Source organism: Aphelocoma coerulescens, chromosome 10, assembly GCF_041296385.1.
Source record: "Aphelocoma coerulescens isolate FSJ_1873_10779 chromosome 10, UR_Acoe_1.0, whole genome shotgun sequence".
Classification (NCBI taxonomy): Eukaryota; Metazoa; Chordata; class Aves; order Passeriformes; family Corvidae; genus Aphelocoma; species Aphelocoma coerulescens.
The window spans coordinates 4,369,770-4,395,906 of NC_091024.1; the positions used below are offsets into that span (position 1 = coordinate 4,369,770).

At 39.5% G+C, this 26,137-nt stretch overlaps 1 long non-coding RNA gene across 1 annotated transcript; it reads left to right on the forward strand.

The window, feature by feature from the left end:
• Positions 1-4,689: 4,689 nt before the first annotated feature.
• On the forward strand, positions 4,690-13,708 carry LOC138116700 (uncharacterized). The gene is made up of 3 exons (XR_011154308.1): positions 4,690-4,791; positions 7,049-7,202; positions 13,599-13,708. It is a non-coding gene; the product is annotated as an uncharacterized lncRNA (long non-coding RNA).
• The last annotated feature ends 12,429 nt before the right edge of the window (positions 13,709-26,137 follow it).

Sequence of the window (26,137 nt, forward strand, 5' to 3'; positions counted from 1 at the left end):
AAGTGGGTGAGCACTGACCCATTGAAAGAGGGTCTTTACCCAATGGCAAATGTCTGGAGCAACCCCAAGCAGTAAGTGCAGAAAAAGGGATGGTTACTAACTTTCTTGGACTTGCCAGATTCAGAAGTACCTTGATGATGAATTTTTCTTTTCCACTTTGCCAAATTTTATTTTTAAAAAAACTCCTGGAGCCCGTTTTTATTTACTGGTCAAATACTGATAAATCAAGGTCTTTTCATTTATCACAGAATCACTGGATTTGCGAAGTTGGAAGAGACCCACAAAGCTCATCCAGTCCAACTCCTAGCCCTGTACAGGACCATCCCCAACAGCCACACCATGTGCCTGACAGCATTATCCAAACACTTCTGGAACTCTGCCAGGCTGGTGCTGTGACCACTTCCCTGGGGAGCCTGTTCCAGTGCCCAACCACCCTCTGTGAGAAGAACCTTTTACTGATATCCAAACTCAACCTCCCCTGACAAAGCCTCAGGCCGTTCCCTCCTGTCTGTCCCTGGTCACCTGAGAGGTGAGATCTGTGCCTGCCCCTCCTCTTCCCCTCACGAGGGAGTTGTAACTGCAGTGAGGTCTTGCCCTCAGCTGCTCCTCACAGGGCTTCACCTCCAGACCCTTCACCATGCTCCTTACGGTCCTTTGGACACTCTCTAACAGCTTAATGTCTTTGTTTGTTATCACAGAAACCAGGAATTCCTGTGCTATTTAACCCTTTCAGTGTATTTTATACCCAACCCAGAAGTTGTCATGCCACTTACTTTTCACCCCCAGACTTTTACTACTCGGTCATTTCATCTTTCATCTTTCTGGAGACTGAGTTCTGATTCGAGTTCCTATTTCTCACTTGCAGTGACAGGGAGAAATATTGGTGAGGCTTAACCGGAAGAGAAATTTATTATATAAATGTCCAAAATGTTTTTTTTTTTTTAAATTATTATTTAATTATATATATTTTATATAAATGTCCATAGGCTCTTTAAAAATAACCCAAACAAGCAGAACATTTAAAAAAATTCTGAAATGACTGAAAAACTGGATGGCTGATACTATTTTAATAAAAGATAATATTAACACAACACTGACAAGTATATCATTGGTTTAGTCAAAATGTTAGTGGCATCACTGGTGATGATACAGACACATGAAAATTACCAGAGAAAATGTCTGAATTTCACATTTATAGAAATGGCACTGCAAAGCTAATACTGCTCTTATTCCAAACACATTCCACCTGCTCAGGAAGTTGCAGATAGATTAGAAATGTTGATGAAATCTGTACAACAAGAAATTCTGTTACGTTGACATTAGCTGATTTCCCTTCAACCTGCAGAAGCACGACCATTTTTTTGTCTGCATTTTCCTCATTATATATTCAAAAGAAATTAAACACATGATATCTTCATTAAGAACATTTTTTTTATTATTAAGCTACAGAAACTAATTGGCACTGAAATTTGTTTTCACATACAACTCGTGAGATTAAGTCTTTTGAAAATTAAAGCACAAAACAAATACAACCAAGAAAAACCCAATCAAACAAAACCTACAACAGTTTTACACAGAGATATCTGCATTTCTAGTCAACTAAAGAATACTGCCTCCACAGTTCTATTGTAGGCCACACTTGATTTCTTTTGATTTTCTCTTCAGTTAATCATTGGGATTCCTAAGTACAAATGCATTATGACAATAATCAGGTTTTAATTTAAATTTAAATGCATTCCTTAGTGTATCGAGTCAAGCTGTCTTCCTTCCTTCCTTCCTTCCTTCTGATGTGGCTTTTTGGGGGAAAGTGAGTGTAACTTCATAGAATTTTTTTCTGCCTTTGTCATTGTTTAGTCAGTCATTCTTTCAGAGACAGACTCTGAACCTCTTACAGTCATTGGCATGGTGAGGCTGCTGGCATTGACCGGTCTCATGGTGTAAGGAGGAGTGGAAAAGGGTCATAGGATAAGGAATTTGTGATTCTGGACAGAAGAGTTGAGAGAGCTGGGAAGGGAAGACATCTTGAAAAATATGACGCTTGGGGTGATTTCTTGTCTTCTTGTTGTATGTTGCTATTTCAAGAAGTAGCAGTGATCAGTTATTTGAAAAAGAGAAAACACTTATCCCACTACTGCAGGCTTCTTGTGCTTTTTTTATTTGGATGACTAAAATTCTGGGACATACTACGGTATGGCCCTTCAATAGCTGAACAGCTGCCGGAATACAAAACCAGTCAACGCAGCTTCTTTGGTGGGTTAGCTCCCAGCATACAGGCATGTCCTTTCATCTACATTTCAAAGGTAGTGCAATATTTTCTTCTTTAGAAAGGTTGGAGCAGGGGTGTGTTCTGTAGTGTACATGGCCCTTTCTCTGTTGCATGTTATTTCCAGCATGGGGGGGTGACCTTGCTTAATGTCAGCTGCCAACACACCAAGGCAGGCTCTGGACAGCAACAAGCCTCTGTCTCTCTCAGAAACATCTGCTGTGTGGGGAAGGCATGAAGTGGGGACTGTCTCACGTGTGCTGCTTATATCTGATGGCCTGAGTTCAAATAAATAATGAAATGGGATTTCTTGCTTTGATTTCCAAGTGTGCTGTTACTTTGTTCCATGACCTTGCTCATTTCAGTTCAGTTTACCTGTTTGTAAAACGTGTTCCATAATATTTGCTTGATTTACTGTGATTAAATCTTCTGTTATTAGTTTAGATCCATTTTATTCTTATTTAATACATTATAAGAAATTGAAGTCTCTTCTTTGGAGAAGGTATTACCTTCATACATAATGTAAACAGAGCAGCACAAAATTCTGAGATGAATTTGGGGAAGCTGTGCAGCTGGGAACACAGAAAATAACATGGACATTTTTGCAAAGAAAGCTGGAGGTGTTGGGTGTTGAACCAACGTCTGGTAATTCATCCATACATGTGTTATCTGCTCTTTCTTCTAAAGGGGCTAACCTGATTTTTTAACAATTTATTAAAGCATTTTAGGAAATCCTTGAGAGCTCCCAAAAATAATTATATGAACCACATGTGTCTTTTGTGTGAACTGTACAAAGTAAGCCATATAAAACCAACATCTGGTAGGAGCGGGCTTTTTTAAACATGTATTTGATCAAATTGACAAATGAAGAACTTTGTTTTCTAAATTAAGAGAACAGCCAATTTGTCATGAATTTTAATATAAACTAGCTTCTGACCTTTCTTCCTTGCATGTCCTCACATAATTCCTGTAATTGGTTTTAGCAGTCACGTACATTTATTCAAACGCCGTATCTGGAATCAAATACTCCCTTTGATTTAGACTTAAGTTAAAAATACACACGGTCTTGATGTTAAGTCAGCCTATAACAAAGCTCAGTTGTTTGGCTCTTATGAGACAGCAGTGTAACAGTGCTACATGTGGGTTGCTTGAACCCAGCTACTGAAAGGTGTGCTGTACAGAACATTTTCCCGGATTTTTAAAAACTATTTTAGCATCCTGACACAGTGTCTCATTGGTATAAACTGCTGCCAAGAGTAGATATAAATTTAGTGTGTCCCCAGCCTGTTTTGTGAAATTATGGCACAATGTTTTGAAGCTATGCCAGTTTAGGATACAGGGGAAAGTGCTGCTAGCTCTGGCTTGCTACTGTAAATGTAAAACATTAAAATGATGATTAATGTGAAATTGATGGAATTCAGTCCTGCCCAGGAAATTCAAAGACCTAACAGGGAAAGGAGACAGAAATAGATATCACTGTTCTGGCACTTGATTTGTTTTCTTGAAACTTGATTCTCCTCTGCCTGAAATCTGCTAGAAGTTAGGGAAGATCAATAGCATATGATTGTGAGCCTTTGGCAGAAATGGAGTGCTCTAGGTTGTGCTAACATGGGGTAATTTGAATTTGGTGCTATTTTTCCTCTCCACTTTTTTCTCATCTGCCAAATTCACTTTGGCACTGTTTGGCCTGTGACCTTTCCATCTTACTTGCTTCTGGGGTTTGTTAGTTATTTTTCCTTCATTACCATTATCATCTAACCTTTGTGCTTGCCACTGCTTACACATCCTTCTCCAAAGGTAGGAATCAGAATTCAAATCCAGGAGAAAGTGCTTGGACAGCATTAACTGCTGAACCTCAGCTAGTGGGTGAAAGTTAGTAGATTGAAGAGTTGGTCAACACTGGCTTTTCCCCAGTTTTTTAACATAGTTATGTGGCAGCTTGGAGACCCCTCGTGTCACAGGGAGAGGAGAGAGAAGAAGAAAAAGAAGCCTCTTGAGAGCTTCACATTAGCATCTGAAAAGCTGTGCTTGATCTTATGCTGTCCTTGTAGCTATTTCATCCTTCTTCCAAATGCCTCTGTTGCTGCCACTTGCCTTCCTCAGCTGTAAAACAGCAAAAGCACGTCTGCTACCTGATGCTGAGGTGAGTGATTGATGTTTTGAAACTCCTCTGAACACATAAAGTGTGAGGATTGCTTATCTGTTATTACTTTTCTATTATTATCCAAGCAAGTTTCCACTCTGGGCATTAATTTTAATTGCTCAATATATTTATTCGTCAGAAATCCTCTCTCCCCTGTAGTTTGGAAATGTGGATGGATCTGAATGACATAAAAGCAAAATCTGACTGGGGAAATGCTGGTATGGGCTGAAGATATATTGATATGTCCCTTTAATGCTATGTTTATGACAGGTGAAGTCAAGGGAAGGAAACAGTTTTGTCACTTACGCAGAAGATCCTTCAAAAGAAAAAAAATCTTCACCAACACTGCCAGAAATACCCACAATTTCATTCTGGTCACATTTAGGTAAATTAATCCTTCTGTATCTGGTACTTTTTGTTTTGTGGTTGTGTTATAGTTATGCAACAAAATTGAAAAGAAAGAAGTAACGTGTTTGAGGTGAATTTTGTATCATTAAATTGAAGCGTATAATTTCCTTAAAAAAAGTTAACATGGCAAGAGATTTAAAATGTGTGTTAATTTTAATAGATACAAATTACTGTAATCACATCAAGATATAAATTACTATAATCACGTCCGCTTAAATCTTTCAGTGATTATAATGCCCTTGTTTCAGTGTCATGTTTCTAACAAAATATTAATTTCTTGTTGTGCGTGGTCTCTCAGTGGGTATAACCCTGTATGTTAAAGCCCATCGCTCTTGGGGGAGACAACCATCCTTTCAGTGGCCAAAACAAGGTGGGCAAAGGCCAGAGAAGTCACTGTAGGTGGATGTGAAAGTAGGATAATTGTGAGTCCGTCCTGTCATCCCTACTGGAGTGCCAGGTCATCCCTACTCCTATTCTGGAAACAGCTGTGGTGATTGCACAGGGATGCTGGAATCCGAGGAGGCATCCAGTGCCGACATTGACTTCTCCCATCTCAAATGGAAAGAGGTGTGGGGAAGGGAAAGGCTCTCAGCCAGGATCTGGTTGTGTAATACACAGAGAGCCCTGAGGTCTGTGTGATTACAAGGGGTTTTTCCAACAATGCTGTAGAAGCATCCTGGAATTTGCCAGGACACTGCACACACACTGTACAGAGACTCTCTGTAGAGAAACCTGTGCCCACATTACCGTGGGTATTTACAGCGACGTAAGAAAAGTGCCATGACAGTGAAAAGCACTGTTTTTTCTACAAATTTAAGGGTAAAGTGCTATATGATTTAGCTCCCGTTTTCATCAAAATTCATGTGGACTTTTGTAAGTCAAAACAAGAGAAAGGAGTCTGTTTTGTAACATTTTTGGTATGGGAAAGGGAAAAGGAACTGTTTTGTACTTGAGGTTTCTGCAGCATAATCAAAGAGGGGTGTTCAAAATTTAAAGATGTTTCCTGTGTCAGGGCCTTTTTTCCCCCTCTTTCTTTTGGGTCAATTTTCAGGAAAAAAAAAAGGTTGGAAAAAAAAGGAAGTGACTTCCAAACTCCTGACTTGCTTTTCGTCAACTCCTTGCTTGATAGCAGCTTTGACAACCTATAATTTAAATAACTGTACTTTTGAGAAATATATTTTCCAGTGAAATATTTTTCCTTATTTTCTCTCAATGACCGGGACTGTTCATTGAGAATAAATATGTAAATAAGGTTATTACCATGGAGGAGAGTTAATAGCCTCTAATGTCTCAGAACCTGTGAACAATCATGCCCATGAGGAACTCCTTACACAAATAGTCCTGGTAAAATCAACAGGAGTCTTCATGTGGTAAAATTACTCATACAAGTAAATGTTTGAGAGGAAAATGTCACTGTTCCTCTCCCACATTCCTCCTGCTCTTCCATGAAAGAAAGCCAGCACATGAACACCAGAAGGCATTTTTAGTCTAATATGTCCCAAATAAGGATTTAATCTAGACTAAACAACTGTTTTGAGTATTTGCTGTAGCTATTATTGAAAATGTTTTGAATTTTTCTATTCACTTTCTAGCTTTTGGTTCTTGATTTAAATCATCTGTAGTGTTCCTACTTAGTGTGTTCACTTGGTATTTAATGTTTAGAATGTCTGTTTAATACAATTTAATAACCTCTGCAGTTCAGCTGCAGTTTACTTAAAAAGCATTCATTACTCTAAAAAGGTTTTGGAATGAGTGATTCATCAAAGAAGCTAAAATAGCTCAATTTTGTGTCCTGCTAACAAGACACCAGATATTTGTTTAATTGTAAGTGCTTATTCAAAGCATCTACAATTAGCTGTAGTATAGTTTTGAAAGAAATAGTGTCCACAAGGAGCTGTCATTTTTGTGTGACATGAAGTTACTTCAAAAATCACAATTTCCCCTGAAGGTAATAAAGTTATCCAATTACACTTCTAGTTCGTTTATTACAATTAGTGTGTTTTGGTAGAGGTTTTTCATGGATAAATGAAAATTAGCTGATAAAACAGCTATTTTCCTGAGCAACGTAATAAAACTGATCAAAATAGACCTGTGAGTTTTGGGAGCAGGTGTGCAAAATTTCCCATGGTGATTTTAGGGGGTTTGCTTTTTGGGTATGTTTGGGTTTTGGTTTTTGTCTTCTGTATAATCCTTGATCCTAAAGGTAAAATAATAGCTAACTGCTTTTCATTTAGGCTGATTGTGAGTCAAGTCTGTATCTGCTGTGGAAGTTAACTGGTGCACCCTCTAAGTCTCTGCAGCACCTTCCTCCTACATAAATGGGCAGGTGGATTCCTGGCTGTTTTCTTGTGGTCACCAGCGCAGCTGAGGGACCCATCTGAGTGACAGGTACTCACGTTCATTTGGAATTTTTAATCACAGCTTAACACTTGTCAGCTTCAAAGTACACACTGTTGGGAAACTTGTGTCACATCATGTGATGCAGCAGTTGTAGGGCGGCAAAGAAAACAGATTGTTTGATTATTGTTTTTCTTCCATGGCTAAGGTTAACTGTCGGGACAGCTGCGAGTCAAGCCTTCAAGGCACGCTGCTTTATCTGATGGGTCTCAGTCTTGATCTGGCACATGAAAGGAAATGCGAGGAAGTTTCCAGCAGAGATCACTTTGCAAGTGCAAAGATAAGGGCAAGGTCAAGTTCACTTGTGTTTTCACAGTATCTCGTTACAAACATCAACCCAAGTGCCACGCAGACAATGAGAGTTTAGTCGAGCAGTGGTTCACACCTTCAGGAGGTTTGTGTTGCTGGAGTATTTTTCATGTTCTGTTTACCAGCATCAAAAAGACCCACCACAGTAAAGCAAGAGCAGTTGCCTTTCTCAAAAGGTGACTCTTCCTTCTAGGGACCAAGTATATGGTGACTTTATCCAAGTTTTGATGTTTAACTTGAACAGGTGTTGCCAGCCCCTCATGGGGCTTCAGAGAAATGTCTGTACTTAGTTAAGGAGAAAGTTGTCATTATCTGTGTTACATTATTTCAGCCCATAAGGTTTCTCCTGTAGGAAACTGCCACTTCTTCCATGCCCTTGGAGCTGTGGGGGTTACTGCAGGAATCTGTGAGGTGGAAAAATAGAGCTTTTGCTCTTTTTTTTTTTATTTTTTTTTTTTAACAGTGTTCTTTACGGTTATTGTGAGCAGTGTGTGAAACTTGAGACTTGTGGCCTGCAGGGTGGAAGGAGCTGTCTCTGCCCCATGAGGCTCACCAAAAACATTTCCTGAGTTATGGATGAGCATTGCCTTACAAAACCCAATCCTACACACTGCCCTCCCTCCAAAAACTGTTCCAGTCTCAGTGCTGGCTCCTCAACTTGTAAAATTTTATCTTAATTCCACCAAGGTCTTGGTGAGATTTCCTAACTACTTTTTAATTTCTTAATTATGTATATTGTTATGCTGCAGTGCTTTATGGCTTTATGTAATCAGTTTTTCTTATGGCAGAATTGTTGGTTAGTGGTGCACTTCAGCAAAAACCACAATTTAAATTTTTCTTAGCTGTTGCTACAAGCAGTAAATTCTGTGGTTAAAGGAAGGAGCATATTGAGCAAGCCTGTGCACTCTTCCGTTCAATCACCTCAAATGCTGGTTTGTGTATGCTGTGCATGAGGAACAGGTCTGCACACTTGTGACTGCAGTGTAAATGTGATAGTTCTCAACATCTTCCACAGAGAAGCAGAAGTTGTGAGGGTTTTTCTCTCCTTTTTTTTTTTTTTGATGTCTGCAGATGTCTTCATTCGATATTTTAAAAAGGAAAGTTGTCACCAAAGTGAAAGTTAAAATCCATCCAGTCAAGTCAGCCATCTTTCATGAAAATGTTTGCTATCTATACCATGAAAACAGAAGATTATAAATTGGCTGTAGAATTCCTTAATTGCTGTCATGCAAATTATTCTACCACTCACATCAATAAGCACAGTCAGTGCACTGGGTAAAGAGATGCCTTTCTGAATCTTTTTGGGATCTCTTTTCAGAGAGACAATTACAGTGGTGCAAACTATAACATAATAGTGAAGTTAAGGTGAAGTGAACAATGTGTTGCTACACAAAGCTTGCAAAGATAGAGCACTGATCTGTTAAAAATTAGCCATGGTTTTATTTTATTGTAAATTCTCCAATGTTCTAGTCTTTTTTGGATTTTGGGATGGGTGGATGGTGGTAGTCCTTTTGTCTTTGGAAAAGCATCTTTTATAATTCAAAAGGCACCATTCTGGGATGCTTTTATGGTTATTAGGGAGAGCTGTGGGCAAGCTGGCACTAAACTAAACCCTCAGTCCAAATCCCCACTGTGCTCTGAGAGGCAGCTCTTACCAAAAGGAGCATGTCATGTCCTCATGTCTCCTGTGCTGGCATTAATAAGAGCTGGGACGATTTCCTGGGGAATGATGATAGGTGCATGTCCAGCTGTGCTGCAGCAATCAGTACAGAAGTGTCCTCCCTGGGAGCAGAGGTTGCCCAAAATGTCCAGTGCTAGGTGTCAGGGCAATTCCTGCACCATTTTTATCACTTCATTTACAAATGTGGACTGCCTCAGAGCATTTCTCTGCTTTTCCATGCTGTTTTCATCATTTTCTCCTAATACCATGAAACCATGTTTAACTTCATGTAGTGCTTTCTTCCAGGGAGAGCTGAACTCCACACAAATTTATCCTGATCAATCTGTGTCCAATCTGTTACTGGCTTGATCAGATAGAAATGGATGATATCAGTGAAGCTGGCACATTGCTCCTAACGTTTCCTGATGGTATATTCAATACTTGAAAATACCAAAGGTCTAAATTTAAAGGAAGATCCTATAAAATCACTGTCCCTTTTCCAAGAGATATATAAATGTGTATCTCATGTCTTTAAAGTCCCAGATTGAAATCATGTAGTTTTATTCCCATTTAATGTCTGGGTTATGACATATTCCCCCAAAATACACCCCTAGCTTTCAACTTTTCCTCATTATTCTGCATACTTTTTAAAATAAAAGTAATGAGCATTTGCCTTTTAGTGAACCTGTCCTTCCTTTTCAAAGCAGTGATTTTTTTATTATTGACTTTCAAAGAGCAAATCAATCCCACTAAGCTGCCACACTTTTTATCCTAATTATTTTTTTAATTGCTGTGGTTTTTATTCTGCATCTGCATTAGTATAACTTTGGTGTTTTCCCTTTTAAAAATAACATTAATGCTCATTTATGTCTTTTTACTTTCCAGCTTTATGAAGGCACTACTGACTCGCACCTTTGTAAATGTCTGCCCTCGAAGTTTTAAATGTTTGCAATAAGCACACATTTTTGCTGCTATCATTAGCAGGCATTAGCTATAAATTAGCTACTTCATTTCAAATTCAGCTTCCATTTCTCACAAAGTGCCATCAGGAATCCTTCTCTCCTGGCCAGCTTTACACCAGTGGAGTAGGGAGACCAATTTCAAAATTCTAAGAACTACATCAGTACAATTTTGCAGTCAGGAATATACCCTCCTTAAGTATTTTCTTCCTTTTTCTTGGCTAATGGAAATCCTTTGGATATTTCTGACAGTGTATGCCCCCTGCAATGTCTCTGCTAAAATATCCAGACATTCCAAGACGTTGGTGGCAAGATCCTGAATCATAACTGTAGTAAATTTCTGGTGGGTGTTACTGCCTTTTTAGATCTCTGTGGGAGATCATACCTTTAATCTGTGCATCAGAATCTCCTGAGCTGTCGTGACTGTGACTGTGCATGTAAAGAACCACTTGTCCAGCAAGACAATTTATTTCAGTGATGTGTTCATGTGACCTGACTAATTCTGAGGTGGGAGTACTGGCAACAAGGAGGATCTGGCTAGATACGGGCTCTTATTTTGGTCCTTAGATAAAAATGGCATGTGTACTGTAAACATGGGATGGACTATATGAAAGACAACATTGTTTGTGTTCCTCTGATAATCTGCATTTTTAGTTTATTCACTCAACTTCTTGAGTTTGAAAAGCAAAGATGACCAAAAAGAGATTGTTTTGGAGAGAAGTGATAGCCAGTCTGGGGTAGATAACCTCAGTGGTGTCATGATTAAATTGTGAGGAGTTAAAAAGCTCTGACAGGGTCTTCCACATTAACCAAATTTATGTTTTAGATATTCTGCATATTCTGTTGTTGATTTGTAGTTGATATCCTACATCCACAGACATTTATATCAGGTGAACAGCAGTGGTTGCCCAGGTCTCCTGGGAAAGCCCATTGTACAGCAGCTTTATCTCCCTGTAATTCAGTCTTTCCACCCCTTTCCTCTCAACTTCCTGTGGGTTCCTCATGTGCTGATATTTGTGCTACAGATGTGTATCTTCTCCTAAGGTTTGAGAAGACAACTGTTAGCACCTTCTCACTGGAGCAGAAGAGATACTGGCCTGAGTTGGCAAGGTGATCTAAAAGCTGCAGAGTAAGATTTACAATTCTTGGTCCAAGGGAGAGGCCAGAGCAATAACAAGTCATCTTAGAAGATCTGGCTTTAGGTACAGAGACCTGCTACCCTCAAACACATTGGGAAACCACATTGCTAAGCTTTGTCAGTGTCAGTCTGTGGGGAGGTGCTGTAACATAGGCTGCTTCAGAAATCCAAATGCTTTGTTCTCTGATTTTTAATTATTATTTTTATTCTGCATTCTACCCAAAGTATTAATTCCTTTGATAAAGTCACTCCTGATTTACACACAAATGTGCCAGTCCCCTTCTGTTCCTGTCTATCTTAGAAGCAGCATGAGAAATTCAGCTTTTCCTCACTCAATTTTTAGTAAAACACAATAATAATTATTTTTTAAATAGAAAATAGACTCAGGCTAGGGATCTTGCATTTTGAAAGGCACCATTTAATAAACCAAAGACAGATGGTCGCTTGTACTCATAATTTCTTCTTACAAAATGCAATTTGAATCCATCTCGGTGGGTTCAGAATATCTTTTTTTCTAGGCATAAGCCAAATTTCTTTTCCCCTCCAGCTTACAGAGGAATATACACTAGATAACTTGACTTTTCCATCTTAGTAAGCTGTAAATCTATTTTTAAACCACGATTGTGTTCGAGGTGCTCCTTTTTAAAGGGTTTTTTCTCTTCTCTGAAAGGGCTTTCTGGCCTCTGAGTTCTCCAAGTCCTGGAAGATTGATGCCAAATGTCCCCATGAGGGTGGTGTATGTGGATATGGACTTTCAGGAGGGAGATTTGCATGTGTTTCATGTTCAGCAGTAAGGAATGGACACAATACTCATATCTCTAAGCCAGTCGTAGCCAACAGGTTCTTCCTCAGCAGCCTTGCATGGGCTGGCTCCTGTGTGGGGCAAGGAGTCCTGGGGTTGGTTTTTTTGGGGACAATGGAAATGAATGTCAGGAAAATTAATTCACTGTGTTTCCTTCTGGGTCTTTGTTGCATCTCTGGAGGAAGATGGAGGAAATCCATGCATGAAAAATCTACCAAGGGATATTTAAAAAAGACAACATCTGACTTGAAGTCCCTGAGCCACAAATTGCTGGGAGTTGGGAAAGGACACCTGGGAAAGTGTTGATTACTCTCCTATTACAGTCATCTGTATTTATCTTTTATCACACAGGATAATTTGGCTTCAACTAGTACAGCTGTTTGCATGTCTTGGATTTATATGGATTTATTGATACATAGTGGATATTCATGTATCTTTTAACTATTATGTGGTGCAGTTCTTCCTAAATCCTCTTTAGAGCCAAAGGGGAGAAGAATATTCACACAGAAGGTGTTTCAGAGAAACCTTGGGTTCTCTTTGTCCAGGTAATCCTCTCTGCAAAGATAGCAGAGGGAGATAAAACAGCTGAGCTGGCTGATTTAAACTGCACTGTGTCGAGTGGTTTCCACACCACCACTGGAGGTACCCCCTTAACACAGGACATGCACAATCTGGGGCAAAGTCCTGTGTCATGAAAATTCATTTTGTGCTGTTTCAAAACACCACATCAGATTTAACAGCAAGTAACAATCATAATGCAACTACTCTGTTTCATGGCTGCGAGGAGAACAAGACACAAAGGGGCTTTTTGTTGAGGGGTGTGTGGCTCTGTATCACCACTAAGCTGCAGTGTAAAATTCCCTGTTTCTCCTAAGCCCACGAGGGGCATCTCCTGACTCTTCCTGATGCTCGGGAGGGTGGGTGGGTGGGTGGGCAGCTCTTTGTCTCTGTGAGCAGCTGCCATCCTGGTGGCTTTGCCTTTGCTGCCAGCACAGAGCCCAGCAGAGGAACAACATGCAGAGATTCAAGGGCTGGAGGGGAGGCTGTGGTGGGGGATGAGGTCCCACAGCTTGGAGGCTCTGCTGTAAATGTTTGTGACAGGACTTGCCCCTTGAGCTGTGCTGGAGCTGCCACAGATCCTGGTCCCATGGGCCTCCAGCCCCGCCTGTTTTCTCACTTTTTGAGAGAGAAGCACTAGAATAACAAAAGACTCTTTCTGACACTTTTCACTGTTTTTTGCTCCCTCTCTCTTTTTTTGTCTGGGATTATGCTGAATATAACTTAAGCCCTAGTGCCCTCTTCTGATCTTGGAATAGGTGTCAGTTCTCAGCACACCTGTCCCTGCAGCTCCTGCCCAGCAGCCAATTGTTTGAAGTCAGGCAAGCATTTGGGGACACAGATATTTTAATTTGTAATCAGCTTTAAAGCTTTCAACATTTACTCTGATCAGAAACAGGAGCTTAGGCATAAATTAGCCTTTTCTATTTTAAAAAAAACATTTTTTTTTCTCCCCCAGCAGGAGCTGTAGGCTTGATGCAAAGTCCACAGAAGAAAAGGGATAAACCCTTATCAGCTCTGGCCCAGCCCTTCACAGAGCACCTTCTCTGGCCAGTAGAGTCACTTAGGCTGAAAGAGGTAAACTATTACAAGATCTTCAAGGAACAAAGACTAATTAAGGATAATCTTATAGAAAATGTTACTCTTTTTTGGATGTATTTAACATGGGAAATACTGGTAAGTGATAATTGTACAATTCCTTGGCTTTTCAGTGCTAGTAACCCAAATTTAGTTTGTGTCCTTATAGCTAGACATATGTAATACATATTAGGTATATCTCTGACACTCAGATAGCTGCAGACTGTATGAATTAGTTCATTCATCATTTCCAGGCTGCCACCTCTGGGATGGAAGGAAGCACCTGGCAGGGAGCACACAGCAGTTCTCCACAGCAGCCTCAAAGCCAAGCCAGAAACCCTGCATCCAGTTGTATTGTGGGGTGGTTCCACACAAGGGGAACTAGAAACCTCTTTACAAAAATGCACATTTGCTTTCTAAAATCATATTTTTTACTGATAGCCATTGAAAAAAAATAATACAATATTTGCCTGTGAGGCACATGATATATCCCAAATATGCTAAACGTTGCTAAATCTTCTAACACTAAATTTACTACAAAATAAGGTTATGAATTAATTTTCACAGTCCTGGTTTTCCTAGACTGTGTCTGTTTGCTTATGTTTTAAGCAGATAATATTCTGCAAACTGAGAGTTGTGCAACTGCAAATAAACATTCTCTACTGACCAAACTATTTGTTGATAATTTTGGATGGGAATTTTTGAGAGACTGATGGGCAGATTAACACTAAAGGCCTCTCTAGCAAGAGGTTTAACAACACATTAAGCAACAAAAGGGATATTTATAGCATTTTCCTGGAATATGTGTTTTCCAGCTCTCTATTGCCATCTTGAGTCCCTGACTGCCTTCAACAGAAAAAGCAAATTGGGGCGTAACACCGACAGAGACAAAGGGAAAACAGATTTGCAGTCCTGATGACCAGGGCCCTTTCCAGTTATCAGGTGAAAGTCATCAAATATAAGAGAAAGAACATTATTTACTTCAACTGAGGTTGCACACGCTGTGACACACTGCAGGGAGAGCTGAAGGGAAATGCCAGGGCAGGGTGGTGTTGGTGCACATTTGTTCTAAGGGGTTGCAGAATGAGGTTCTTGGAAAGCAGCTGAGCTTCAGGCCCATGGGGAGTTCCTGGATATGTGCACCCTGCAGACACCTCTGTCAGAGGAGCTGGTAAGAGTTTCGAGTATATTTACAGGTGGATTGTAAAAATCTGAAAGCACTACCCTTCCTCCTATGCAGATGTTTGGATACCATTCTCTTTGTCCTATAGTTGCCCTTCACAAATTTCTCACCTTCCTCTGAAAATCAGTAGGATGGGAACTGCAGCACCTGATCCATCCTGTGATATTTTAGTATGTAGTTACTACATAATAAGAAAATCTATGGATTTCCAAGTTCTTTGGGATAGGTGGCATGAGAAAATAGAAGCCTGAGGCCTTTCCTCTGTTGGCATTTCTCTAACACCTCCTGCTTTTTACCTTGTAATGTTCAGACTCCTTTTTATTGGTTTATAACTTTTAGAAGTCTTTCTTTTTATTGTTATTATTCCCTGTTCTCTTCCACTGCCTTATTTCACACTTGGTAGCAGTGTTTTCAGCCAGTGTTCAGAGCTCAGTATTTTATGAGTAATGAGTGTCCCAGGCAGCAGGAATACAATTGTGAGATCATTGTTACTAATTGAATACTTGCTGGGGGATCTCTTCCCCTCTACTGAGTGCTTGACATAGACTAAAAATAAGCTGCTAAACTTGATTCTAATAAAATCTACTGTCCATAGCTGAGTCTTGAGTGTATTTGGGCATAATATTAGCAATCCCAAGTACTTTCCTCTTCCAAACAAAGGATAGTGTTTTAAGGTGCCATTTACACCCTTTCAGTAAATCTCAGAGTAGCTGCTGACACTAACATGGTTTGAACTGTACTAGCACAGGGTTAAATTAAACCCTGATGAAAACAACCTGAGCTGGATTTTCCACCCTGCTTTCTGCTGCTGCTCTACTGCAGCCAATATTGGTCCTCCCTCTTGGTTTGTTGGCCTGGGAGTTTCTGCAGTGCCAGGCTAATACAAAGAGCTTCTAGACCCCCCCTGCCTAGGGCTGGGGTGAGATAGAGGTGCCATTCCTCAATGCCCCAGTGCAGGTAAAACTATGAAGGTGTCAGGCCTCCAGGCTGTTACTCCACAGAATAATTGGCACAAAGGAAAATTGTATGTTTTGTGAATGTTTTGTTCTGGCTGCATTTGAACAAATGGGTGTCTCCCCAGGCCTCTGGAAATCTTGAATCATGTGGTTTTGTACTCATTTCAGTACTTGCTTTGCCTTCCTAGGGTCTGGGTTGTTCTTCAGGTACTGGTAATGTATCAACCTTAGCATCTCTTCAAAAGAATAGCCTCATTTATTGGATTGTGCCTTCTGTGCTCTGCTGGCAATGGCCTTCCAAAGAGGTGCTTTGGCACACCCATCCTGGGCTCTCAGAATTCATAGAGCTGATAATTTTTAATGACATTCTTGGAATAATCTCTGAATGGTGTGTATTTGCATTTGTATTGATGTCATCCCACTGCTGCAGTTCTGTCTTCAATACTCCTTTTTATATATTTCCTGCAAGTGCCACATTAAATGATCATGTGATTCTTGGAAAAGCAACAGGAAATTATATAATGGTGCCCACAAGTCTGTGTATTGACTTTTCCACAGACTTGCTGGTCTCTGAGCCTAAAAATTGTTGGTAAAACAAAGATATTTGATCTTACTCTGTTCTTGATTCTTGTTAGTGTCTGAGAAGTCCTGGTCTTTTTCTGTTCTATTATGGGGAAAAAAAAAAAAAAGAAAAATGATAAAAAGAGCTAATTATAGAGATTATTGTGTTTTTGATTATATGGATAGTTATTTAATTTAGCTTTACATTCTTAAGTAACTATTAGCAGGAATTCAGATGGTCACACTGTGTCATCTGCAAGTAAACGACAGCTTGCACTGAGATGAGCAGAAATGTCTGTGTAATAGAATCATAGCTCTGGTATAAAACTTGTAGGACATTGAAAGAAATAATTGCCTTTTAAGTCTACTTCAAATAGTCTACTTCAAATCATCCAAACCATAAAGCATAACCTATAAAAATGGAGGAAAGCTACAGGGAACACTGTTGTCTGTGGCATTGTTTCTCAGTACCTGTGGAGTACAACAGTACAAGGCAAAGGTTTCTGTGGAAAATTGTAGAAAAACACCTGATGCCAATGCCACAGAAACAGGAATAGCCTGTTATAAGGCCTGTGCTTTTGGCCATGTTCAAGGGGTTCTCAAAATGCTTCTTGGAATATTTTGAATATTTAAAGCGGAGAATTCAAAATCCTTCTCTTTGTTGGCCTGAAAATAGCTTTGCTTTTGAAGATACAATGACTCTTCCTGGTTTCTTGTGGTGGTTTTACCAAATAACTTCCCTCTCTCATGGGTTTAGTTTTTATCTGAGGGATAATATATCCCGTAGACGCTGGAAATAAACAACATATTACATTGCTTAGAGCCTTCCAGCCTCATTTGGATAATTCCTTCAGTAAATTCCCTTCTGGTCCAGGATGATTCCTTGGCCAATTTCAGCACATTCCTTTAGAAGTCTCATCAGTGGGTGAGTGCCAGTGCATGTCTCAGTGTGGCACAGGGTGGGGTGGTGGCACTGCACCGAGAGCTGTCTGGTCCCTTGTATCACGATGCTGGCAGTGACCTGCCAGGAGCCCCGGTGGTACAAATGAGGTGATAAACTGATAGTCACACACCGAGGAGACCAAAAGAGCAGTCAGCCTGCTCTGAAAGCTGCAATGAAGCCTTTCTCTGCGTTAAAATAACTCTGGTACCAGGAACAGTCTAATCTTACCAGGGTGAGGTCAAAAAAGTGCTGTTTTACCCTGAAGCAGAATACTTGACTCAAGCAGTAGATGAAATTAATCTCTCCTGATCTCTCCATTGCAACTGCTGGACGGCTTCCAAGGCTCGAGCAGGCCTGTGGAGCATTAGCTCGAGTACTTCAGGATTCCTGTGGGCTGAAAAAAGACACATCCTATAAATGCTGCTTCAGTTCTCCCCTCACACGGCTGGCAGCTCTGCAGCAAGCAGAGCACAGGATGCAGTGGCAGATCTCGGGGGCTGAGGTTTTCTTTACTGAGCCTCTTCATAGGACTCAAACCAAGTGTAGCTGCCCTGGTTAGAGCTCATCAGTCCCACATTTCACCCTCTAGAAAAGAGACACTGACAGTTCTCCTAAATCATTAAGCTCCTAGATGGTAATTTAAACAAACAAAACCCAGGGACATTCGGGGTGTGACTGCTGGGAGTATTTTAACTCCACCGGCATGAGATTCTCACACCTACGGTAATTCCTGAGATTCCTACTTCACACTTTATTGAGATTGGATATGGATTCATATGTTCTGAATGAGAACAGCCTCTCTTTGGCATTTATTTTGTTAACATACACAATTTGTGACACAAATTTGGGGTTAAACTGACACTGGCTCAATGTAGTAATATACCAAACAGAAAGTTTACTGAAAAACTGTTAATTTTTCCCCCTCCAGCATAGAACCACTGTTTTACTGTGCAACACAAGCTATTTACTTTCTACTGCTTGGGAGTTTAGACTGCTTGGAGAGGCTGCAAATGAAAACAAAAGGTATTGGAAACCTCTAGTGTATTTCCTGAAAAAGTAATCCAACTGAGGAGGTAAATGAGACCGATGGGTTTTGTCATGACTGAGAATGAAGAAAAATTAAGCTTCTCTCCACAGTAAATATTTACATGTTGGGTTGTGTAAAAATTTACTTTGAGGTAAGTATTTACAGTGGAAACACCAACTGTTCTTTAAATAGCCATAATGTTCTGAATTTTGTTGTTGCTAAAGCTTAGTTACTCTTTCTTCTTTGTTTTCTGGCATTGTATGATGAAATGTCAGGTAATACACTTTCAGAGCACAAACCATCGTCCTGTTTTATTGGTTTAATCAGTGTGAAAGGAATGATTTAATTCACTATCCAATTACATTCCTGAGTATGTTCATTTTAATAGGCTCAGTATTTCCCTAATTTATCTGTTAATCATTAGAAATGTATCTCAACTCAGAGACTGCTGTGTCCTGGGTTTCAAGCTGGGATTAGCACAGTTCTAAGAAATCCAGAGCAAGTCTGTCTAATGGAATTAGAGTATTTTGCACACACTCAGGTGAGAGCAAGGGGGGTTGATGGTTTGTGTGCTCAGGGCTGTGTGTGCTCATCTCCACAGGCACCCACAAAGGTCAGGATTGTCACTGGTTGATACAACTTCCTCAGGAGGGTTTAATTACCAGGAAAAGTGCATACAGTGACAGAAAAGTCAGTTTATCATGTGGTTAAATTGGCCTTGCACTTGGATGTTTTTGAGCTGGGTGAGTATTTGTATGTACTTTGTAGTGGCTGTACTGTAAATGGATCTCTGTGTCTTCACTGGAATGAAACATGTTTTTCTGAAAATTTACCACCTGGTAGGAGTCAGGAAAGGGGGAGATTAACTTGTAGCATTATCACAAACTTGTTCAGCACAAATCTGAAAATTGAATTTATAAATCAGGGATTAGTTTTGCTAGGATACTTTCCCCGCAGCAAATTAAATGCCTTGAAAACATTGCTCATCCTTCTTAACTAACAGAAAATACTCATTATTTATTTGTGGAATTATGAATATTATTGATTTCTACAGTGTTATCTATATAACTAGATGTTTATTAGAAATAAGCCAGCCTGAGCAGTGAAATTGAAAGGATTTTTTTTTAGAGGTCTAAAATTTGATCATGGTGTTATTTGGACCTGCCCTAAAGATAGAACCAAGAAGAAGGTTTCTAATAAGTCTCAGGGTATACTGCTAAATAAGAACTTCTCTCAAAAGTAATCTGTTTTCATGTATGATTGGGTGATTCCATAAAACCTTGAGTCTTTATTTCCCTTTTTCCCTTCAAAATGCAGTGCAGTCCATGATATAATGTTCTGTTTCCTGTTGGTTGTAATTCGACCAAGAAAGCCAAGCTTCCCAGACCTCTCCGGAAATAGGCTCATTCCCAAACAGAAAAACTGACAACAAGAGTTATTAATGTCCCCAAAAGCAAGCTCCTCTCTGCAAGATAGATAGAAATAGTTCAGTCTTCTGCAATCGTGTCAGTAGAGTTAGATAAGTTGTATAATATCTGGGGTCAAGAAGAAAAGATAAAGAAATAACTAAAAGTCCCCCTGTAGGCAGTATAATACTTTGTTACAGCTCCAGTATTTAGCAAAGTCCATAGAGACACAACACAGTTTGGATACACCTGTGAGAGAAATTATATCATTTTAACAGAGCTCCTTAAAGTGCAATGAAAGATCTGGTTTGATCCCCTCTTGGGGAAGCACATTTTCATGTTCCAGGATGAAACACTTGTTGCTTTTAGCTTTTTATGTTTCTGGCTTTGCAGTGAGAGTTGATTGACAAACAGCAAGTGCCATGTGCCTCCTCCTCACCCTGCGACCAGAAGGTTGGGGTTAAAAGTGAGAGGGAAAAATGGGAGAAGAATAAATGAGACCTCAAGAAATTTGGCAGCTTCGGAAATCTGTATGTACAATGAAGCACTGAATGACACATTAAGGCAAGTCAGATTAATTATAAATTCTATGTGGTAAATTTCAGGATAAAAGTATTTTAGAAACTAAATCCCATATTGGTATGTTGCATTATCCTGAAGTGACCCTGGGCAGCCAAATGTTCTTGCATTCTGTCCTTGGCTCCTTTTTGCATTATACAGGTTCCTAAGCCAAATTTGCAAAGTTAAACATCTGAGCTGTAAATAAAGATCCCTAAAGCCTAATGTGCTTTCCTTGTTCTAAGAGTCCCTTCACAGTATGGCCTCAATTCAACTAAGTACTTAATATGTACTTAAATCCCACTTAAATCAATGGGATTTAAACATTTGCTTAAATGCTTTGCTAAATCATGGCCTATTAAACTGTCTCTGTTGGAGATCAAACTGTAATTTATATTGCTGTGATTTCTTCATCCGGTGTTAAACATGAGACCCCAAACTACATTTCACTGTAGCCTTGTTTGACTGAAGCTGAACTGTTTAGAGGGAATGTGTGTGCAAGACCTGTATTCCTCATGTGCAAGAAACAGGTTTTATTTATTTGTTGTAAACTTACGGTCCTGATAAAGGGAAGTCAAGTAAGCTCCGTTAAGAGGCTGAAAGTTTCTCACACACCATCATTTTGAAGATGAATAGCATGAAATTTTTCTTTTTCAGTCACGATTACAACTCCTGGTTAAACGTGGGAACATACAGTTATTTGCACAGAACGTAGATACATGAAAATATTTGTAGATGAAGGGAAAAGACTTTTATTCTTTTGCTGATTTGTTGGCATTCTCCTTCTGGTTATTTTTCTTTTTTTTTTTTTTTTTTTTTTTTTTTTTTGCAAATGCAACTATGGTTGACAAGCAAAACAGCCTTTTGTAGCTGAGGAGGCAGCAAGAAAAGGAGTTGCCAAAAGAGCCGTCAAGACTCTCCAAGTAAGAGTGTAGAGAAAATATGTCAAATATATTGCAACTATATATAGTACAAATTTTTTAGAAGAAAGTCAGATGTCCCACTATGCCTGGGATGCCCATGGAGATTACTCTGGCTTTATCACTGTGTTTTTGGAAAAGAGTGAGGATGAATGGTGGGAAAGTGAGGACACTTCTTGACTTCTTCTTTTCTCTGCTTGTAGTGGAAATCAGCCAAAAATACAGCTCATATGCCAAGAAAGCCCCAATGAAGAGATGAGTGGAAAATACCAGATGCTTAAATTTGTCTTGGATTTTCTCAAAACTGCTAATACTGGTTTTCTGCTTAATTAGCCAAATAAGGGACGGAGTGCATTTCTCTTTCATGTACAGATATTTCTTGGATCCTATGAGTTAACCACCTCTAGGGCACTGCTGTCCATGTCAGAGGAAGAGACTGATGTTGCTTTCCTAGACAACATTAAGAGGGATAATTGCTTCAGAGCACATCCCATACTCCTCACCCATAACACTGCTGCCCTCCCAGGATTCCCCCAAGACTGAGATTCCTGAGGCTGCTCGTTGTCTGGAAACCAGTTTACATTTCTATCCTGAGAAGGAATCACTCTCAATACATACATTTTTCCAAGCAGACAAGATTCATTTTCAGTCCAAGCATTGCCTTTTGTTCAACGCTTTGTTTGTTGTGTCACATATAATGACTCCAGTAATATCTGGGAAAAGAGATAACCAGAAAGCCTACAGCATTTGATTAATCTGCTAAGAATATCTGATACAGCCTTTTCAGACAGCAGATGTAAGTGGTATGAATGCATACAATTTCATAGTAATCTCAACATTCCAGTTATTTCCATAATTTTATATGATATACAGATATATTAATATCAACTCCACACTTAGAAAAATGAATACATGCAGGATAGCTTATGTTTGAAACAAATGGATTTAAAGGTAATGTTCATATTCATAATATATTTTCATAATAATTTAGTACTAATATTTAAAACCATGTGTCATCATTTGGAGAAGAAATCCTACTTCAGAATGTAAAACATTCCAAAAATTTAAGGGTTCATCTCTGATTTGAAAATGCTTGCTATGTATTTTTCTATTAATATAGATATATATATATGTATATATATATATATAATATAAGTGTTTCTTAGAAGGATTTTTTAAACTCCACAGTCAACCATTACAGGATTTCTGTGAAAGGTGGAAAACAGTAAGAAAACAGGGGAGGTAACTCTTTTCTCACATGTCATCTGATGTTACAATTTCTTCATGTCTGTGTGTTTATTGAGAAATCTTTCTTTTGCAGCTTCCTTTGTTCCCAAGCCTGGATAAAAATTATAACTACTTTTAAAAATCTTAGAACATTGCAGTGCACTTTGCTTCACCTCAAAGGCTGATCTGTGAATTGCACATGAAAGTGCTACATGTTTTCATGTTGGTTTTTTTTAAGATTTAAGGTTTCCCCAAATATTTACTACTACCCACTCTTTTCTCACAACCAAGAAGTATAGATATAAAAATCCACTCTCTCTGATTTTCGCACTCTTTATCACATATTGAATTAAATTAGAAGGAAAATGGAAAAGAGATTAAATTGCAATTATATTACTTTCTTCAAATGATCATAATTTGATTTAATTTCAAATAAAATATTAATAAAGTGCTAACTTTTCTTGGTGGGAAATTCCATTAATGGAACAGTTTCCCAGGGAAACAGAAGCAAAGTAATTAACTGTTCTTTCTGCTTCAGTAATGAGATCTTTCTAAAATAAACAGTTTTGCCTGTTTTAGCATTTGTCTCGTACTTATGCCCAGTTCTAGAACCTCAACCTATACATGGTATGTTCTGGACCTTGTTTTGGGTCTCTTAACTCTCTGTCACACTTTTTAGAGGTTGTAAATTCCAGGCAAGCTACAAGAGAATCTCCTTCAGATTCTACAATAAGAAATAGGAGAAAAAATCATACACACGTCTAATTTCAGTGACACAGTGACTGAAAGTATTTTTAAAAAATAAATGTGAAAGATGTCCATATGCAAGTTCTCGTGAAAAGGTTCAGAGGTTCAAAATTAGATAATTTTAAGGTAGTCTTGTGGATGGTTTTCAGTTAGAAAATTGAACTCCAGAAATGTCCCCCTGGCTAAAGGAGGGTTTTGCAATGTTGAAATTAATCAATCAACTCTCCAATAAGAGCCAAGCCTCAAATCCACAAGCATGAAACAACAGCTAGTAATGGCTATGTGAATTGATTTCAGAAGGTTAAATGTGCACATTCAGGGCTTAGAACAAAGTCCTTGTGGCCTTATCCAAAGGGGATATCTGTGTGACTCACATACTTTGCATACACTGTAATAATGAAAATTAAGGGACTGGGTTTAGATGAGGCCATGAAGGTTTTATTCATGGTTGAAATTTAGACCAGAGCTTTTTTTTCTTGATGAACAAGGTCTGTAGAAGTCTGACATGGAGTAACTTTGTTCCCTCTTGGGGCAGAAAAAAAGGATGTAAAAAACCCAAATGTACTAAATATATGTGTGATGTTAGATTTTTTTTTTTTTGGTTGATGGTTGGGCATATTTAAAGGATATAATAAGATTTTTTGTTAGACCTAGATTAAAATTGACAACAGCAAAAGTTGTTGGCTTCTATGCTGAGGCTATGGCTGAGGCTGGCATCAATTGTTTGTTTAAACTTTAGGAGAATCAGTCTGAAAAATGGCTCCATGGTAAGAAGGGGATGTAAATCTGAAAATAATCATGCCTAAAGCCTGGCTGGGTAGAAATAGGTAAGCTTTGGTTTACTGTTTAGCCAAAACTTTGCTCCAATATTGGCATAATTAAAGGATTTGAACAAGTGTAGCAATTCTGAAGGACAGAGAAACCAGACAAAGAGCCAGGTTTCAACCAAGAGCGGGATAGAGATGGATTCTGGAGAAATCCCATGTGGGTTTTCTCTGTGGGACTTTCCAAACTAAGGCTGTTACTATATATAGGCTAAACAGGGGATTCTGGGTTGTTTGACATTTAATATCTGTTACAGAAGAGGTTTCCAGGCTAAAATCAAGGCTACGTCCTTCAGACCCGCAGAAAATCACAATTACCATGTAGATCTCCCTGGACTGAAGTGTTTGTGTTACCCATGCTCAAACTGTTTCAGACAGATGAGGTAGAGCTTGGATTTCAGCTGTTCTCACTCAGAGGGAGTGGGAGTCCTTGTCTGAGATTGCTGTTTAGGTGCTGTTGATCTTCCTTGTCAGGGCAACGTTTCCAGGGCTAGGTGACCAGCCAAGCTTTTCCTAGTCAAGCTTGTGTTTAGAATTATGCATACGTTCCTTGGCTGAATTGGAGCTTAAGACCAAAAGCTGGTGTCAAGCTAGGACATGGCATGGCCAGTTACCAAAAAATCCAAAATGAAAAGGAATGGGTGGTGTAGTGACCGGGCACCGTGAGCAGTGAATGGCAGCCAAGCATGAGAAAGATGGAAGGTTTGACAATCAGTGTAATTAACACAAAAAGCCTAATTGCAGAAAACAGAGATGCAGAGGCTTCAAAAGAACTTCCAAAAAAAGATTTATTTCAAAAAAGCAGAAAGAAAAAGTCATCTGATGCCGATGGTTTGAATTGTGTGGAGCATACAACCAAAAACTGAGCAGAACAAAACGCAAAACAGGAAGGGAAAAAAGTCTAAAAAAATCAGGCGAATTACTAATTTTTTTTTTTTTTTAATCCTTTTTAATGATGCTTTGACAAATGTCACAAGGATTTGCATTTTTGAAAGAAGCAGCTTCTTGGGAGTGGCCACATGCATTTGAGGTACTTTGAGCCCTTTAGCTGAGGGCTCTGCATGCTCCCTGCGATGCCCCAGCCTCTGCAGCCCTCTCGTGGGGACACGGCGCCTGGTCACTGAGGAGAGCCAGGCTGGGACACCCAGCTGCTCAGCAGCACAGCCTGGCTGGGAAAGGCTCATCTCTAGGCTTTGCTTCCTTGTCACCATGAGTTTTTACTGAGGCAGAGTAAGCAGAGTCCTACAGCACCTGCCAGTGAGTCTGGCTGTAAATACTGAGGGGATTTCTCATTTACATGCAAATCCTGGGAGTTTTCCCCCTCCCTAATCATCATAGACTTACAGTAGGAGTAAGCACGCAGAGCCTGGGGCACTGGCTGCAAAGCAGCTGAAGGTCCCTTTCATGCTGAAGCTACATCTATGTGTCCTGGCAGAGCACAAGACTTCCCAAAGGAGCCTTGGAAAGGTTGGCTGTGTTTGACAGCAGCACCAATAGGCTGCAAGGCTGAACAATCTATTTCTGTTTCCTCCTCCCATCAATTCAGATGCCTTCTGTTTTTCTTTTCTCTCTGATTATACCCTTACTGATCCTATCCTGCCAACTCAACCAGCCAAATTTGACTTGGGGATGGTATTTCCTCTTTGATAATTGTTTTACTGTCTTCCTCTCTATGCCTTCTTGGCAGTTTTTTGCTCTGCAGATCAGTGAAAGAAAGGATGCTCGTTTCACTGGAAATAGCAATCATTTTCCTGAGGGTTTTGTTTATTCAGCTTACAGAAAGGCAGAGACCAAGCAAGCTGATTTATCCTGACAGGACCAAGTGATGGAGGTACAGGGCCATTCACTTCATGGGTTCTTCTCTAAGGACAATTAATGTCTTTTGACTCTGCTTATCCCACTGCCAGCAGTCAGCCTTTAACCCCAGCAGGTGCTGTTAAATATTCCAGGTGAAGCTTCCCTTTCTGCTTCCAGTGATTCACCGGCAGTTTGGGACACAAAGGGATCACAGGCTGTTAACCCAGACAGGTAGAAATATGTTCATCACACTGAATATAATTTCTTTGAATTC